Genomic DNA, 18,569 nt, shown 5'->3' with positions numbered 1-18,569 from the left:
GTTTAAAATGATCTTTTTAGCTATAGAAATAATCAGGCTGTTGCTTCATCTAAAACCTGAAATAGCAGCTTTTGTCGGTGAGTGACTGGTGTCTGCTTATGCTTAACTTGAGAGAGCAGTGACTCCCATCCTGTGTCTTGGTGTTAAAATGTTCTCTGTCCCCAGCTGGGGCGGGGACCCCTGTCACCTAGAGATAGGCCAGTGGCAGCGCCTTTTCCCTTCTCTTCCTTTCTGCCCTCACTCCCCCACCCCACACCCATATTTTAAGGTGTTTTTTTCTTTTTCTTTGCTTTTCATTTAGGAAACAAAAAGTAAAGCCATATTTCTCCCTCAAATCAAATGACAAAAATCACCATTTGCACAAAGAAATACTCCCCTCCCAAATGTGCATATCTTGATAATAGTATACAAGCTCTTTGGGGCCTTTTTATCCATATTTTTTCACTGTTTTCCTTTTCTTCAGTTGGGTTTCTGAGATATTTTTCCAAAGCCATGGAAAAATGAATCTAAAAAGGAGCAGATCATTGTGGTTTTAAAGCTTTCGTCTTGGACTGGATGTAGCTAAATGAAAACAATGTGCAGATCACTGAGTAGGTCAGACTGCGGGAGCTCAGAACCTTTGAAGCTTTGCAGGGGTTGACCTAACAACAACTGCGGGGCCCTTCCGGGAAGGAGGAATTAACTCCTTGAGTGCCATCAGAACACAGTCTGGGGTAAAAGGGAAGAAAGAAAACTCTACCCAGGGCTGGGCAAAATAACTGCCCTGTTAGGAACGTTCCAAACAGTTCTGTGTCTGTATGTATACCTTTTAAAAACCCCGACATTTGGGTTTGCCGCCCCAAGCTCACCAATTGGTCAGCGTTATGAACTGACCCCTATTCAGGTAAAGTCAGAGTGGGATCAGGGCAGAGACTGTTGCTTTGACAAATACCCGGTTTGGCTTAAATGCAAGCCTTTTGAGCTTCAAGACCTATTTGGGTGTTAAAAAAGTAATGTGGCATGTTAATAATTTGCAACTTCAGATTCTATTTAATACTTGAATAAGGCCTTGTGGTTGAAACAGGAACCCAAGTAAGGTAGAAAATTTAATAAATGTTGCCGTTTGTATGGACTAGAACGATAACAGCCATGTTTCCTCAGATCATCTTTAATGAAATGAATTCAGCTTGTCCGCATTTGGTAATTTTAAAAAATGGTACTGTGGGATTTTTCTTTCCCTCTACATGAGGTTCTGAAAAATGATGATTAACTCTTAGCTAGCTACAGAAATCAGCAGTTGGAACAAAGGTTTTTGTTTTAAGTATTTTCAGTTAATAAAAAGTGAAGTAAAGCAAGTTGGCTGTGAGCTTAAGTAGATCCATTAATTACACACACAGCTTGGTCTTTTGTTTTAAATGGGAGAAAGTACCAAAAAAATAATAATCTCCCTCCCACCTCAACACATATGTACACACAGCGTACAATTAAGTATGCCAAGAAAAGGTTTCGCAAAATACTCTTCCTGCTTTTAGTTTCCCCTTCTGGGCCCACTGTTGTATGTGTATTCCAGACAGGCTTGACAGCTTGCCAAAGCTTTTTATTTTGTGGCCCGACTTCTAATCTGTTCCAGACCTTTTCAGTCAGAGAGCTCAAGTGTAACTGAAGGGGAGCAGGAAAGGGGAAGAAAAAAAGTGTGGGTTTCTCTGATCCAGAGTGACAGCAAATAGAGACAAGCTGTTCGCAGCTGAATTTGAAGGAGTTTTCCTTGAAATCTAAAGTTCTATGCTAGATTGCATTTTATCTGCCCCCAAAATATAAACTATCCCCTTTCTGACCCTTTGAACCACGCAAACACCAACAGATGATAGGTTGTTTCCTTCATGGTTGTGAAATGTGCTTTCCTATATTCCCCAAATCTATATTAAAGTATTTACCATTTTTTACCTTAAGTTGACCTATGTCTTAAGTTTAGGAAATTCGTAATTTGTTATGTATTGGTTCCTTTTTATCCTATTTTCTTGTTCTTTAAGATTTAAAAACTATATCTTTAAAAAAAATTATTGAAGTTTTTATTTTATGTTGATTTACAGTATTAGTTTTAGGTGTATCACTTAGTGATTCAACATTTTTATAGATTATACTCCATTTAAAGTTATTACAAAATAATGACTGTTTCCCTGTACTGTATTTTTCCCTGTTGGTTATTTTTTATACATAGTAGTTTGTATCTCTTAATCTCATACCCTTTTCTTGCCCTTCTATGAAAACTGTATATTTTTGACATTTATATTATTTTTCAGCATTGATTGATAATTTGTAACAAATCATGAGGTGACATCCAGTGGCAGTAAGAACTAGCTGATATTTACTGGCTGTGAAAAAAGGAGGGCTTTTATCTATTTTTAAGGAATTGTACTAGGACTGTTTTTACACTTATTAAAGTAAGTTAATGCTTGAATATTACACAGGTCATTAAATTATTTCATATTTATACTTTTTCCCCCTACAGATTTTATACTTGCAAACATAAAAAGACTCATTTTCTTGTGCATCGTAAGATTATTTATTTTATATAATATAGCCATATGAATATTTTCCAGAGAAAGCCCTAATGAAAGCAAACCCAAAAAATTCCCATTCTTCAGAATGAAAAATCTACCCCAGAATACGAATGGTCAGTGAACTGATGTCCCTGTTTATGTGAAAGAACATATTAAATAGTGTTAGAATCTGTGTTTCTGGAAATAAGTGTTGATGGGACCACAGAGATTAAAAACACATTTGGTGTAAATAAAGTACTGGAACTAGAGATGTGGATTAAAAGGTGTATCTTTTGAGTCTTAAAGGAGGTAATAAATAACCTAGGTTGGCAAAAACACAATATCCTTTGAAAACACAATATCCTTTGTAATCGCTAACAGCAAATCTGTGCGTAGACATTCTGTGCATGGAAATGTAACAGGTAATTAAAACCTAGATGTTAATTTTCGTCCGTGGTTTCAAGGTATTCCAAAACTTGCTTTTCAGTTACAAACCAAAAGTTGTTCAGCACACCTTTCTGATCAAAGTTAAATATTTTGCATCAGTAGTTAAAGGTGTGTTAAATTTTTTAAGTGTTCAGACATGCATTAACCTTTTCCCTTTAAGAGCAAATATTTCCGATAGCTGTTAAAAGTAATATTTTCCTTTTAATGAAGATGCACCTAATGACCAACTAAATATCATACCCTCTCTTGTAGAGGAAGGGAAAGCACTGAAGGCTGTAGGAACTAACTCTGTAACTCCATTAATGGAGTCTTGAGTAGCTAGAATACCATCATCAGCTCATTTGAACTTTTACTGAAGCAAGTCTCTTGATATCCATGCATTAAAAACAAGTTTTTCCTTTGTTTTTTGTTTTGTTTTCCTTACCCTCTTTTAAATATTGCCTCCCGGTCCTAAAATGTCAGTTTGGGTTGTGAACTATATTATTAACTACTTAGGGTGGGGAGGAAAAGCTGTTTCATTGTGTTTCAGGTAAATAGAGTTGTTGCTAACTGCAGCGTCTTAAAAGAGATAAATCTCACCAAGTTTGGCACATAAAAGCAACCTGTGACTCTTCTCTTCACTTTTCCTCAGGGGAGGAGGGAGGGGGTACCCTGGGCACTGAGGAGCGTTTAGCGCCCTGACTCCTGCCCGCTGAGCCACCCAGTCCTGTGACTGCAAACCCACCAACATCCATTTTAAAAAAATACTGGGAGAGGGAGGGAATACTGCCCTAAGTCTGAGTTTCTCTGAGATCTAGGAAAATCATGACTTACTGAGTTACATAGTTAAGTGACAGAACTGGAATCTGGACTTGATCTTTTGACACCTAGAATTTTAAAGAAATCTAGATTGCAAGCAGTTAATCTTTCAGAAACACACCTAAGTCACCAATGCTAATACATGGGAATTTCAGAGGGAGGAAGATGACAATGGTTAATGCATTTACTTATGTACTGTGACGTACATATTGTGACTCATCTTGAGGAAATTACCAAGGTAGTGAGTTTCCAGCTACAGAAGTAAAACCATCCAGTTGGATTATCAGGCCTCGCCTCTGCCACATCCTTAAGAGATTACCTTCCAACCTCACCTTTGACCTTTCCCTTGACTAGGAGCTTACCATATTACAAGTCAGTCCATTTTATTTAAGGAAAGTTCTAATGACCAGAAAGTATGTGTTCCTTTATTACTAAGAAATTTACTTCCCTTCAAATTTGTGAATACAGTCCTAATATGAGAACATTCTCCTTTAACTGTGGTTTCTCTAGTTTTTTCTGAGTTCTTTACTAGTTTAATTCCCTTCTTCTGGATGCCTTTCATTTAACTAGTGCCTCTTTAAAGGTAACACTCAGTGTAGTTTTTAAATGCACATTATCTAGTGAGAAAAATAATTACAACACATCTCTGACCTGGCATTTTATATGACCTTGAAAATCCTTTAAAAGAAATTAGCTAGCATCCTCTTTTCTCCATAGTAGTTGCATAATACATTCAATATGAATTTGAATAAAACTGTGATGCAGAAAAATTCAATATGAGTTAAATTGTGATGTAGAAAAATGTACCTCCTCAGTTAGAAATCAGGAGACCCAAGTTATTCTGGTATCACAATATAACCAGTTCATTCAGAAAGATACCTGACTTCTCAGCTTATTTGGACTCATATACTGGATGCTTTTAAGAATATTTCCAGTCCTTAATTATTGTCATCTCCGACTCTTTGCAACCCCATGAATTGGGGCCCTCCAAGCTCCTCTGTCCTCAGGATTCTCTAGGCAGGAATACTGGAGTGGGTTGCAGTTCCCTTCTCCAGGGGCTCTTCCGGACCCAGGGACTGAAGCCGAGTCTCCTGCCTTACAGGCAGATTCCTTACCGTCTGCGCCCCCAGGGAAGCCCCTTCTTAATTATTGTGATTTAATAGAATATGCTAGAGTATGAAGTCTTCAGTGGCTGCTCTGGATCCCTGCTTAAGGTTACTTCTTCGTAGCTTTCTGGATTTGAGTGCCCTGAGGTTTCAAAGATACTTTTGAACTATTTATTGCACCATTTAAATTTAGCTTTTGGCCCTCCGGTCACAGCTGGAAATTACTTGTGAAGAGGAGACTAGGAAATCTTTCAACTTAATCTAAAGATAAGCCTTATCACATGGTGAGTATGCCCAGGCAAGCATCTGACAGGGAATGGCCAGTGCTGGATGGAAGAGTTGAGTTTTGTCTACACTGTCAAACTCTGACACATCTGGGAATTTGAACATGTGTGTGTTAGTAGGGTTCAGCTTTACTGCCTTAAAGATGGATACAGTTTTGGTATGCTTGGTTTCTAAACTTTAGAACCTCCCTAAAGTTGCTGTAATAGAAAGCCTGACGTAAGCTGATTGGAAGTATAACTCCAGGCCATGTGCTCAGTGAAGCCCAATTTAAAACACACTGTTAGCGATTGTTACAAATTGTTGCCCTCACTATTTTTTTTTTTTTAAGTAAAAAAAAATTAACACTGAAATGAACGTTTGGATGTGTAAGGTTGTGGAATATCAAAGTTAGTTCAAAGTTGAGGTTTGCCGTTTTAGTCTTTTTTTTTCTTTATGTTATATTCAGGAGGATAGTGTCAAAATAGTCTATTTTTCATATATGCACTCTCTTCTATTCGCTGAGGATGAGTAGACATACACTGTTGTTCGGTCGCCCAGTCGTGTCCAACTCTCTGCAGCCCCATGGACTGCAGCACGCCAGGCCTCCCTGTCCGCACCATCTCCCGAAGCGCCCGAGTGCCCAAGTTCTTGTCCATTGCATCGGTGTTGCCATTCAGCCATCTCATCCTCTGACGCCCTCTCCTCCTCACATACATTAATGAGGTGAAATTAATGCATATTTTCTATTTGATCATGGTTCAGTGACACAAATAATTACATAGTGAAGAAGTATTTTCTTTGTATAACAAGTGATAATTTAAATTAATGGCTTGTGTTACTAAAACTCCTCCCATCAGACCTAAGAAAATTTATTTTTAAAAGAAACCTGTGTTTCAAGTTACATTTGCGTCAGTTCAGTTCTGATGTACAACTTCAGTTCTGAGTGACACAACCAGTCACTCAGTCGTGTCCGACTCTTTGCAACCCCATGAATTGCGACATGCCAGGCCTCCCTGTCCATCAGCAACTCCCGGAGTTCACCCAGACTCTTGTCTGTCGAGTCGGTGATGCCACCCAGCCATCTCATCCTCTTTCGTCCCCTTCTTCTCCTGTCCCCAATCCCTCCCAGCATCAGGGTCTTTTCCAATGAGGTGGCCAAAGTACTGGAGTTTCAGCTTTAGCATCATCCTTCCAAAGATCAGCCAGGACTGATCTCCTTTAGGATGGACTGGTTGGATCTCCTTGCAGTCCAAGGGACTCTCAAGAGTCTTCTCCAACACCACAGTTCAGAAGCATCAATTCTTTGGCGCTCAGCTTTCTTCACAGTCCAACTCTCACATCCATACATGACCACAGGAAAAACCATAGCCTTGACTAGACAGACCTTTGTTGGCAAAGTAATGTCTCTACTTTTCAATATGCCATCTAGGTTGGTTTAACTTTCCTTCCAAGGAGTAAGCGTCTTTTAATTTCACGGCTGCAGTCACCATCTGCAGTGATTTCGGAGCTCAAAAAAATAAAGTCTGACGCTGTTTCCACTGTTTCCCCATCTATTTCCCATGAAGTGATGGGACCAGATGCCATGATCTTAGTTTCCTGAATGTTGAGCTTTAAGCCAACTTTTTCACTCTCCTCTTTCACTTTCATCAAGAGGCTTTTGAGTTCCTCCTCACTCTCTGCCATAAGGGTGGTGTCATCTGCGTATCTGAGGTGATTGATGTTTCTCCTGGCAGTCTTGATTCCAGCATCACCTCTGCATTAATAGCAAGTGTCTTATAAAATGCACTGAAGAGGAGATCCATTTAGTGGTGTCACTTTTTGTGCCCACCCAGAGATTCAGATAAACAGAAAAAGAGATTATAGACTTCCGGAGGGAAAAGCCAGATGGATTTCTGCTGAAATCAGTTGGAGTGACTTAGAAGGGGAGTGGTTCGTATTCTTTGTTTTATGCTCATGTTGTTCTGCTACCCTGGTTGCTGAGGTCACTTCAGAATTCATTCTGGACTCGCTTCAATTTGGAGATTCTCTTGTGCATTACTAATAGCATCCTACTAACCAGGGATAAAAACTTTTCGTACTTACTTACTCATTCAGCAGATGAGTGCCAGCTACGTACCAGGCACTGTGCTAATAGCTGGGGGGTGGAGGTTGCAGGCTACTGAGTAAATAAACCGTCACAAAACCTGTTAAATACAATGAAGGGCTTTCTCCTAAGGTGCTCCAAGAGGGAATGCGGTGAGGTAGTCAGGAACACTTTTCAAAGAGGAACATTAAAGGATGAGAAGCCAGTCAAGCGCTACCCTATATAAAAGGACCAATTTTTGCACTTGGCAGTCAAAACTCAGATTCATCTCTTTTAAATTATAAATTCCCCTAGTGAAAGAGTAATAAATTACATGTAATTAGAAATAAAGCTATTGTTAATGGGACTATTTACTCGTTAATCTAACATGAATTCTTGACGCCAGGTAGATTTTAAAACATTATTCCCTGTCTCTTTATAGACCAGTCATTTCATTATTTGTACTTTAAACACTGTTTTCATAGTAGAGGGAAAAAATATAGTTATGTCCTGGAGACAGAGCTGAAGGCTAGTTAAGATTACTTTCTCCCTTCTCCTCCTCACCTCATTTAGCAACTCCTGTGTCCTGCCCCAAACTGCTTAATGAGGTGATGAGGAGAAAATGTTCTGTTGAATGTTTTTTAAGCTCTATTCACAATTGTATTGTTTGAAAAATACCATTATAATGAATTTTCATGCCAGACCTTTGATGGATGGTTGAAGGAAGACGATATCAAATTGACCTAAGTTAGGTAGTTCAGTCACTCAGTCGTGTCTGACTCTTTGTGACCCCATGAATCGTAGCACCTCCCTGTCCATCACCAACTCCCGGAGTTCATCCAAACTCATGTGCATCGAGTCGGTGATGCCATCCAGCCATCTCATCCTCTGTCGTCCCCTTCTCCTCCTGTCCCAGTCCCTCCCAGCGTCAGGGTCTTTTCCAATGAGTCAACTCTTCGCAAGGTGGCCAAAGTATTGGAGTTTCAGCCTCAGCATCAGTCCTTCCAGTGAACACCCAGGACTGATCACCTTTAGGATGGACTGGTTGGATCTCCTTGCAGTCCAAGGGACTCTCAAGAGTCTTCTCCAACACCACAGTTCAAAAGCATCAATTCTTCAGCGCTCAGCCTTCTTCACAGTCCAACTTTCACATCCATACATGACCACAGGAAAAACCATAGCCTTGACTAGACGGACCTTTGTTGGCAAAGTAATGTCTTTGCTTTTGAATATGCTATCTAGGTTGGTCACAACTTTCCTTCCAAAGAGTAAGAGTCTTTTAAATTTCATGGCTGCAGTCACCATCTGTAGTGATTTTGGAGCCCCGAAAAATAAAGTCTGACACTGTTTCCCATCTATTTGCCATAGTTTTCTGAATGTTGAGCTTTAAGCCAACTTTTTCACTCTCCTCTTTCTTTCACTTTCATCAAGAGGCTTTTTAGTTCCTCTTCACTTTCCGCCATAAGGGTAGTGTCATCTGCATATCTGAAGTTATTGATATTTCTCCCGGCAATCTTGATTACAGCTTGTGCTTCTTCCAGCCCAGCGTTTTTCATGATGTATGCTGCATATAAGTTAAATAAGCCAGGTGACAGTATACACTCTTGACATACTCCTTTTCCTATTTGGAACCAGTCTGTTGTTCCATGTCCAGTTTTAACTGTTGCTTCCTGACCTACATACAGGTTTCTCAAGAGGCAGGTCAGGTGGTCTGGTATTCCCATCTCTCAGAATTTTCCACAGTTTATTGTGATCCAAATAAAGATGTTATTGATATTTTTGAACAGTTTATAAAGATTTAAATACTTTAACCCAGTTTGGGGGCCCTGGAGGTTGATAATTGGGAAGGGAGAAAAGTACAGAGTGTTCCTATGATAAGAGCTAGCGTGGACTATTAGAGGAGGTTAGCTGTTACCACATCATACAGACCAAAGCCCCAGTGAGATACCATTTTATTCTCAGTAAGATGGCTGAAGTGAAAGACAGGCATCAGTAAGTGCTGATGAGCACATGGAGCACTTGGCACCCTCGTCCATTGTCCGTGTGATTGAAAACGGAGGCAGCCACTCGAGAAAACCGTTTTGTTGCACTTTCTCAGAAAGTTGCACCCACCGTGCGACCCAGCAATTCCATGCCCTAGATATGTATGCCCGAAAGTGCAAACCGTATGTCCGTACAAAAACCTGCAGACTTGAATGTCTGTAGCCACATGATTCTTGAAAACCAAAAGGTGGAAATAACAGATATTCCATCAACTGATGAACAAACTAACAAAATGTAGATCTGTACAATGTTATTCGGAAAGTTATTCGGTGATAAAAAGGAGTAAAATGCTGATACATGCTATAACATGGATGACTCTAGAAAACATACAAAGTGAACCAAGCCAGTCACAAAATTGATTCCACATATATGACCTGTTCAGAATAGGCAGTTCCAAAGAGACAGAAAGTAGTTTAATGATTACCAGCAACTGGGGAAGGGGCAACAGAAAGTGTACTCACAAAGGAATAAATGGCTTCTTTGGGGGATGATGAAAATGTTCTGAAAGTAGACAATGGTGATGGTTACACACAGCCCTGTGACTTTATTAAAACTACTGATAAAGGGTGAATATCTCAGAATAACTTTTCATTTAGGTATAGCTTAACAGTGTTGGGACACATCTTTTGCATATTGATAATGAAAAGGTATTCAGTCATTAAATTAGGACCCTAGCCTTATTTAAAATACATAATTATTGTGCCAGTTAGTAACAACTTTTTGTAGACAGTGCAGTTCCCTCAGTCATATTGAAATACTGAGCTAGCAGTGGGTGTTTTGTGTTTTGTTTTTACCCTTTTAAGCCTGACAGGTGGCCTGTTAGATTGTTTTCCGAAAACTTTCATTTCTTTTAATAAGCCTACTATTTTACAGAAGTCTTAAGTATCTTATCGATATAGGAAAAACCTAAAATTTCTTTCTAAATGTTATGAACAAACTAATACAGCCATTCTAACATGTAATTGTGTAATGTCTGAAACTTGATAAAATATTAAACAAAGTAAAGAAGTCCTTTCTTGTGTTGTGGGAGGTTTGATGTGAGTTAATGTTTTAAAAGTTCAAAAAAATGTTTCTGAGTTTAAATTTACACTTAATGGCATTACTGGGATGCCATTTTGTGCCATTTCTAAATGCTTAGAAATTGACTTGATTATCAAAGTCTACAGTTGATTACCAGATCTGAAATACTTTGTAATATTACAAGATTGAAGATACCAATTACGCAAACCTAAAATTTGTCTGCAGTTTGAAAACTCGTATGTTCAGAAGGACATTTGAAAAGAACCCATGGTGACGACCTCCTTTGTTTTTGAGAAAGTGGTCTTTTTTTTCCTTCTTCTTCTTCAGTAATTGCTGATTGTATAATTTACTACCATAAAGCTGTCAGGACTGATTTGCTTCTGACTGATTTGTTCAAGTTATGAAATAGTAACTTGAAAGTTACTATTAAGCGGCAGACTCTGAATTTTTAAATATAGCATATTTTTTAAAAACTTCTATCCTGTTTTAGAGATTTATTTTCTCTTTACCTTTAAAACTGGAAACGTTTGGATTTTGGTGGTTGATCACTTAGGGGAAGATGTCGGTAATGCAGTTCTTTCTTTTTTTGGACTGCCCTGCTCCCTTCCCCCATGAAACAAAGCCTGTTTTGTTTCCTGCCTGCTTGTGAGGTCTCTGGTGCACCCCATGTGGGTGCGCTGCTCTGTGCTTTGTTGAAATGCTTGAGATGGTCAGAAGGTAAAGAACGGGATGCTTCTGAAGAGAAGAAATCCCAGCTTCAGTGGATAAACAAGGTTGTTTGAATTGGTCATTTAAGTGAACTCTTAGTACAGAAACTTGCAGACTGCTTATATCCACAGGTAACAAACAGCATTGAAGTAAACAACCAAAAAAAGACTGACCATTATTAGCTAGAGAAACTATCTATTGCATATTTTGTGCAGATTTCTTTTTAATTTTGTGGAGTTTTTACTCCGTCTTTTGATACCCTATTTTTCCCTTTCTGTGGTTTTTAGCAGTCAGCTTAGGTTTGACAACAACCTTACCAACCAGTTCAGCGTGCCATCAGCGGTGGTCGCTGCCATTACTGGTTACTGCTAATGGCATCTAATTCTGAGAAACTGGTGGGGAGCAGAGGATAGTTATGTTTATTTTCATACAATATTGTTATTGTCCAGCCAGTTTTCACAAGAATATATATTTACATTAACTTGTTATATGCAATATTAAAAAAAATGCAATGTGGAAAATTCAAAGCTTTTTTTTTTTTAATGTTTCTTAATAACCCTAGAATCTGTTTTGAAATCAGTCATATTTTATCATTTCAACGCTTTTCAGCTTACTTATGGGTTATTTTCTAGCATTTTTTTTTTAAATTTATTTAACTGCTTGGAATGGAAAATGTTTTTCCCAGTAGTTTTTTGCTCTAGACCTCAGAATTAGAGGTTCACCATATGTGACAGATACTCAGATCAGTCCCCAGTTCATATTTAACTCATATTTTCAAAACTGGTATAGCACAATGTGTGAAAACATCTCTTTGAGAAAATATGTTGAGTGCCCTTTGGGAATGCCAGAAACATTTTCACCAAAAGAGAAGGATCCCTAAGGAGGCTGAGCTAAGGCTCAAACTCCACCACCTATTTTTTTCCTGTTTAGATCTTGTAGGAAAAGATAAATATACATATCTTTGTGAATCATAAAATGCTTAGAAACAGTGACAAGCATGATGGAGTGGAGGGATGGGAGAGAGAAGGTATGGGAATTCAAGCCAAGGTGGTTATATGTCAGTTCAGTTGCTCAGTCGTGTCTGACTCTTTGTGACCCCCTGGACTGCAGCACACCAGGATTCCCTGTCTATCACCATCTCCTGGAATTTGCTCAGACTCATGTCCATCAAGTCGGTGATGCCATCTAATCATCTGTCATCTCTGTCATCCCCTTTTCCTCCTACCTTCAGTCTTTCCCAGCATCTGAGTCTTATTGGAAAAGTCAGTTCTTCGCATCAGGTGGCCAGGGTATTGGAGCATCAGCATCAGTCCTTCCAATGAATATTCAGGACTGATTTCATTTAGGATGGACTGGTTGGATCTCTTTGGTGTCCAAGGGACTCTCAAGAGTCTCCTCCAACACCCCAGTTCAAAAGCATCAGTTCTTAAGCACTCAGCTTTCTTTATGGTCCAACTCTCACATCCATACATGACTACTAGAAAAACCATAGCTTTGACCGGACGGACGTTTGTCAGCAAAGTAATGTCTCTGCTTTTTAGTATTCTGTCTAGGTTTGTCATAGCTTTTCTTCTAAGGACCAAGCGTCTTTTAATTTCATGGCTGCAGTCACCATCTGCAGTGATTTTGGAGCCCCAAAAAATAAGTCTGTCACTGTTTCCGTTGTTTCTCCATCTATTTGACATGAAGTCATGGGACTGGATGCCATGATCTTAGTCTTCATTGAATGTTGAGTTTTAAGCCAGCTGTTTCATTCTCCTCTTTCACTTTCATCAAGAGGTTCTTTAGTTCCTCTTCACTTTCTGCCAGAAGGGTGGTGTCGTCTGCATATCTGAGGTTATTGATATTTCTCCTGGCAATCTTGATTCCAGCTTGTGCTTCATCCAGCCCAGCGTTTCTCATGATGCACTCTGCATATAAGTTAAATAAGCAGGGTGACAGTATATAGCCTTGACGTACTCCTTTCCCTATTTGCAACCAGTCTGTTGTTCCCTGTCCGGTTCTAACTTGCTTCTTGACCTGCATACAGATTTCTCAGGAGGCAGGTCAGGTGGTCTGGTATTCCCATCTCTTGAAGAATTTTCCACTTTGTTGTGATCCACACAGTCAAAGGCTTTGGCATAGTCAAGAAATAGATGTTTCTCTGGAACTCTCTTGCCTTTTGTATGATCCAGTGGATGTCTGCAATTTGATTTCTGGTTCCTCTGTATTTTCTAAATCTAGCTTGAACTTCTGGAAGTTCACAGTTCATGTACTGTTGAAGCCTTGCTTGGAGAATTTTGAGCATTACTTTGCTATGTGTGAGATGAGTGCAATTGTGTGGTAGTTTGAACATTCTTTGGCATTGCCTTTCTTAGGGATTGGAATGAAAACTGACCTTTTCCAGTCCTGTGGCCCCTTCTGATTATCTAAAAAGCTAGTAATCTTCAAGTTTTAGAAAGAACTGTTTGGAGAGGGGAGGAGGCTAACATTTTTGGAGCACATATTGTCTTCCAGGAATATAACGGAAGCTTTCCATTTTACTTATAAGCCCCACAATGGCGTCCACCTGGCTCAGTGGTAGAGAATCCTCCTGCCAATGTAGGAGACACACTCAGTTCCTGTCAGGAAGATCCCTAGAGGAGGAAATGGCAAGCTATTCCAGTGTTCTTGCTTGGCAAATTTCATTGATGGAGGATCCTGGTGGGCTACAGTGCATGGGGTTGCAAAGCGTTGGACACAACTGAGTGACTGAGCACACACACCCACAGTGATCCATCCCCAAGGTATAGTTGAGAAAACTGAGAATTAGATGAAGTACTGAACTGATGTGCCTAACTCTAATCATGGTTTGTTTGACTCTAAAGGCCATGTTTTTTATATCATACTATGAAACAACAGAATAGGAAAGACTATAGATCTCTTCAAGAAAATTAGAGATACTAAGGGAACATTTCATCCAATGATGGGCTCGATAAAGGACAGAAATGGTATGGACCTAACGGAAGCAGAAGATATTAAGAAGAGGTGGCAAGAATACACAGAAGAACTGTACAAAAAATATCTTCACGACCCAGAAAGTCACAGTGGTGTGATCACTTACCTAGAGCCAGACATCCTGGAATGTAAAGTCAAGTGGGCCTTAGAAAGCATCACTACGAACAAAGCTAGTGGAGGTGATGGAATTCCAGTGGAGCTATTTCAAATCCTGAAAGATGATGCTGTGAAAGTGCTGCACTCAGTATGCCAGCAAATTTGGAAAACTCAGCAGTGGCCACAGGACTGGAAAAGGTCAGTTTTCATTCCAGTCCCAAAGAAAGGCAATGCCAAAGAATGCTCAAACTACCGCACAATTGCACTCATCTCACACGCTAGTAAAGTAATGCTCAAAATTCTCCAAGCCAGCCTTCAGCAATAAGTGATCATGAATTTCCAGATGTTCAAGCTGGTTTTAGAAAAGGCAGAGGAACCAGAGATCAAATTGCCAACATCCGCTGGATCATGGAAAAAGCAAGAGAGTTCCAGAAAAACATCTATTTCTGCTTTCTTGACTATGCCAAAGCCTTTGACTATGTGGATCACAATAAACGGTGGAAAATTCTGAAAGAGATGGGAATACCAGACCATCTGACCTGCCTCTTGAGAAATTTGTATGCAGGTCAGGAAGCAACAGTTAGAACTGGACATGGAACAACAGACTGGTTCCAAATAGGAAAAGGAGTACGTCAAGGCTGTGTATGGTCACCCTGCTTATTTAACTTATATGCAGAGTACATCATGAGAAATGCTGGGCTGGAAGAAGCATAAGCTGGTATCAAGATTTCTGGGAGAAATATCAATCACCTCAGATATGCAGATGACACCACCCTTATGGCAGAAAGTGAAGAGGAACTCAAAAGCCTCTTGATAAAAATGAAAGAGGAGAGTGAAAAAGTTGGCTTAAAGCTCAGCATTGAGAAAACGAAGATCATGGCATCCGGTCCCATCACTGCATGGGAAATAGATGGGGAAACAGTGTCAGACTTTATTTTGGGGGCTCTAAAATCACTGCAGATGGTGACTGCAGCCATGAAATTAAAAGATGCTTATTCCTTGGAAGGAAAGTTATGACCAACCTAGATAGCATATTCAAAAGCAGAGACATTACTTTGCCAACAAAGGTCCGTCTAGTCAAGGTTATGATTTTTCCTGTGGTCATGTATGGATGTGAGAGTTGGACTGTGAAGAAAGTGTAGTGCCGAAGAATTGATGCTTTTGAACTGTGGTGTTGGAGAAGACTCTTGAGAGTCCCTTGGACTACAGGGAGATCTAAGCAGTCCATTCTAAAGGAGATCAGTCCTAGGTATTCATTGGAAGGACTGATGCTGAAGCTCAAACTCCAATACTTTGGCCACCTTATGCGAAGAGTTGACTCATTGGAAAAGACTCTGATGCTGGGAGGGATTAGGGGCTATAGGAGAAGGGGACGACAGAGGATGAGATGGCTGGATATCATCACCAACTCCATAGTAAATGAGTTTGAGTGAAGTCCGGAAGTTGGTGATGGACAGGGAGGCCTGCTGGGCTGTGATTCATGGGGTCGCAAAGAGTCGGACATGACTGTGTGACTGAACTGAACTGAACTGATGATACCTGTCAGTTGTGAATCTAATGATGTTGGTGACAGGTAGATATAAGCAATTGTATTAATGAGGTTGCTGTGCTGTGCTTCGTTACCCAGTTGTGTCTGTTTGTGACGCCATAGACTGTAGCCCAACGGGTTCCTCTTTCCTGGGGATTCTCCAGGCAAGAATACCGGGGTGGGTTGCCATGCCCTCCTCCAGGGAATCTTCCCTACCCAGGGATCGAACCCAGGTCTCCTGCATTGCAAGCGGGTTCTTTACCATCTGAGCCACCAATGGAGCAAATGTTAGCTCTTAAGTGTTTGGCTTTTTTCTGTCCGTTCCCCTGTAAAATACTGTCAACCATAATTATTAAGGTACCAGCCATTTATTCTTTGTAAAGACGTTTCTTAAATGTGGCTTTTTTGCCATGTGAAAGATTAATAAGACTTTGAAGAATATGAAACAGCGAGTCATGTTTTTTGGACATCTCTTCTCTGCTCTTTCAGAACATTAAAAAGAAATAACCAAAAAGACTTAATTCATAAATTTAAAAGAAAAAAGTCTCTGTCGGTCAGAAAATAAAACCACAGAAGAAACAGGGAGCACAGACAGGGCTGGGGCCAGTCGTCTTGTCGGGATGTCAGGAACTCAGAGTGTTGAGAGCATAGAGAGATGCGTGAAGCAGGCCCGATGGGGAAAGGCACAGTGCCGCTGACCAGCCCTGGCCCAGGGCAGAAGCAGGGCTGCCCCCGTACCTGTCACAGATCTCACAAAGCAGTGTACAGACCAGGTTACTTTAACCACAAAGCAATAAAATTAGATCCCAATAATCAAAAGTTGGCTTCAAAAAAAAATATGGCTTGCCCCACCAGCTATTAAAATATACAGATTATAATTAAAACTGTGGTCCCTAATAGGAAATTAGTTGAATGAAATACTGGTCAGTTATTTTTAAAAGAAAATGGTAGAAAAACTCTAATACTACTTTGGCGTAGTCTCAAGGATATTATTATCAAAAAGGCAGAGTGAAGTGAAGTATTAAGAGTGTGCTAGCAACACCCTGCTCCAGTGCGCCGTGCAGCACCCTGCTCTGTCTGTGTCTGCTCAGGGCGGTGGTGCGTGGTCAGTAAAGCAAATGTGTAAAATTCAAAAGCGCAGTGTCACAAGTGAACCAGTATTTGAGTTGGTGGCTGAGTCACATAAAGAAGAATTATTTTAGGTAACACTTCAGCTGATTTGGCTGGATATACTTAATGAAATATCTTAAGGACAAAAAAAATGACAAAGAATTCAAACCTTTAATTATCATTTTGTTCATCATAACTTTAATATTCAGTCATAATGTTATTTTGAAATAATTGTGTATGTATAAAAGGATAATACGTATTAGTGTTACTAGAACCAAGTTTTTCAGCATTAGGCAGAAAATAGTTATAAAATCTAAGAATCTTAGCAAAACTCCCAAATGATACCTATTGAGGTTACTTACAGATGAAAGGCTATATTATTTGCTTGAAAATAACTGAGGGAAAAGTCAGAACAGATGTAAAACAAAATTGGTTGTGTGTTGATCATTGGGAAGTTGGGTGATGGCTACATGAGGATTCATAATATGTTTTTTTTCTGCTTCTCTGTGGCAGTTATTTTTCAAAATTTTAAATATATGCTTATGAGTATAAAACTGTACTCCTAAATAACTCATGAGTTAAATGGAAATCAAAATAGAAATTGCAGATACTTGCAATCAAACAATCATGAATTATATGTACAACTTCAAATGTGTGACATGCCAGAAAAGCAGTCCGTAAAGGTAAATTTATTGACTTAAATGTTCTAAGAAAAGATTTAAGCTAAGTGAGTTCAACTGAAGAAGTTAGAAAAAGAGTTCCCTGGCAGTCCAGTGGTTACGACCCTGTGCTTCCAAAGCAGGAGGCATGGGTTCAGTCTCTGGTCAGGGCATTGAACTAAGATCCCACATGCCATCTGGCATGGCTGAATTTTTTAAAACGTTAGAAGAAATATAGGAAAAATAGAGGGGGAAAGTAAGAACAAAAAAGTTATCACCTTATATTAATATCTCAGTAGTTTGAATTGAACTAAGGCATGCTCAGAGAGGATTAGTCTGCAGTTTTCCTTTTTTCTAATATCCTTGGTTTCAAATCAATGTTATACTGCTACCTAGAAGAGTTGGTAGTCTATGGGGAAATTGGTAGGATTTCTATATTGCCATATCTTTTATAAAGTTAAATTTCTGCCTCAGTGCATAATGAAAGGACTTAGAATCATTTCAGTGTTTTTTCCCAGCACAGATTTTATGCCAAGCTGCTGGACTAGGCACTGAGAATATATGCGTGGTTGGGATTCTGTCCGCACTCCCGAGGCACTTGTCTGAGAGAAGAGGTGTGTGTGCTCAGTCGCTTCAGTCGTGTCCAGCTGCTTGCGACCCTGTGGACTGTAGTCCGCCAGGCTTCCGTCCATGGGATTCTGCAGATGAGAATACTGGAGTGGGTTGCCGTTCCCTCCTCCAGGGGATCTTCCTGACCCAGGGACTGAACCCACGTCTCTTATGTCTCCTGCATTGGCAGGAGGGTTCTTTACCACTAGTTCCACCTGGGAAGAGAAGATATAATTTGTAAATAAACAATTACAGTCAGGTGAGAAATGTCAGACAAAGTCCCAGGGCAATGCCCTCAAAGAAGATGATTCTTAATGTACATGGCAGACTCTGGGAAAGGCTGGGAGGTTTGTTCAAGTGGCCTCCAAGAGCTGTGCCTATGATCCAACAGAGGACATGTGAAGATCATCACAAGGAGTTTTCTTTGTGGCCAGGGTCTAGTAAGTCATGAGCACCATCAGTGAATCATTTCGAATTTTGGTAGCAAGGTTGATGAGAGAGAGCCATCTATGATTTTTCTTCGTTTTAATGTCTTCGTAAGGTATTAGGGATATGCTGGTCACAAAAGCGTTGTGAAGTTTCCTTCTTTGCTGTTCTCTGCAAAAGGTTGTAGAAGATTAGTGT

At 39.8% G+C, this 18,569-nt stretch overlaps 1 protein-coding gene across 12 annotated transcripts in view; it reads left to right on the top strand.

Moving 5' to 3' along the window:
• YAP1 (Yes1 associated transcriptional regulator) overlaps positions 1-18,569 on the top strand; it is a 134,815-nt gene that overhangs the window by 89,337 nt on the left and 26,909 nt on the right. The window lies entirely within an intron of this gene.

This window comes from Bos javanicus, chromosome 15, assembly GCF_032452875.1.
Source record: "Bos javanicus breed banteng chromosome 15, ARS-OSU_banteng_1.0, whole genome shotgun sequence".
Taxonomy (NCBI): domain Eukaryota; kingdom Metazoa; phylum Chordata; class Mammalia; order Artiodactyla; family Bovidae; genus Bos; species Bos javanicus.
The sequence above is the reverse complement of the archived record's forward strand: the minus strand, read 5'-3'. Positions and strand labels throughout refer to the sequence as shown.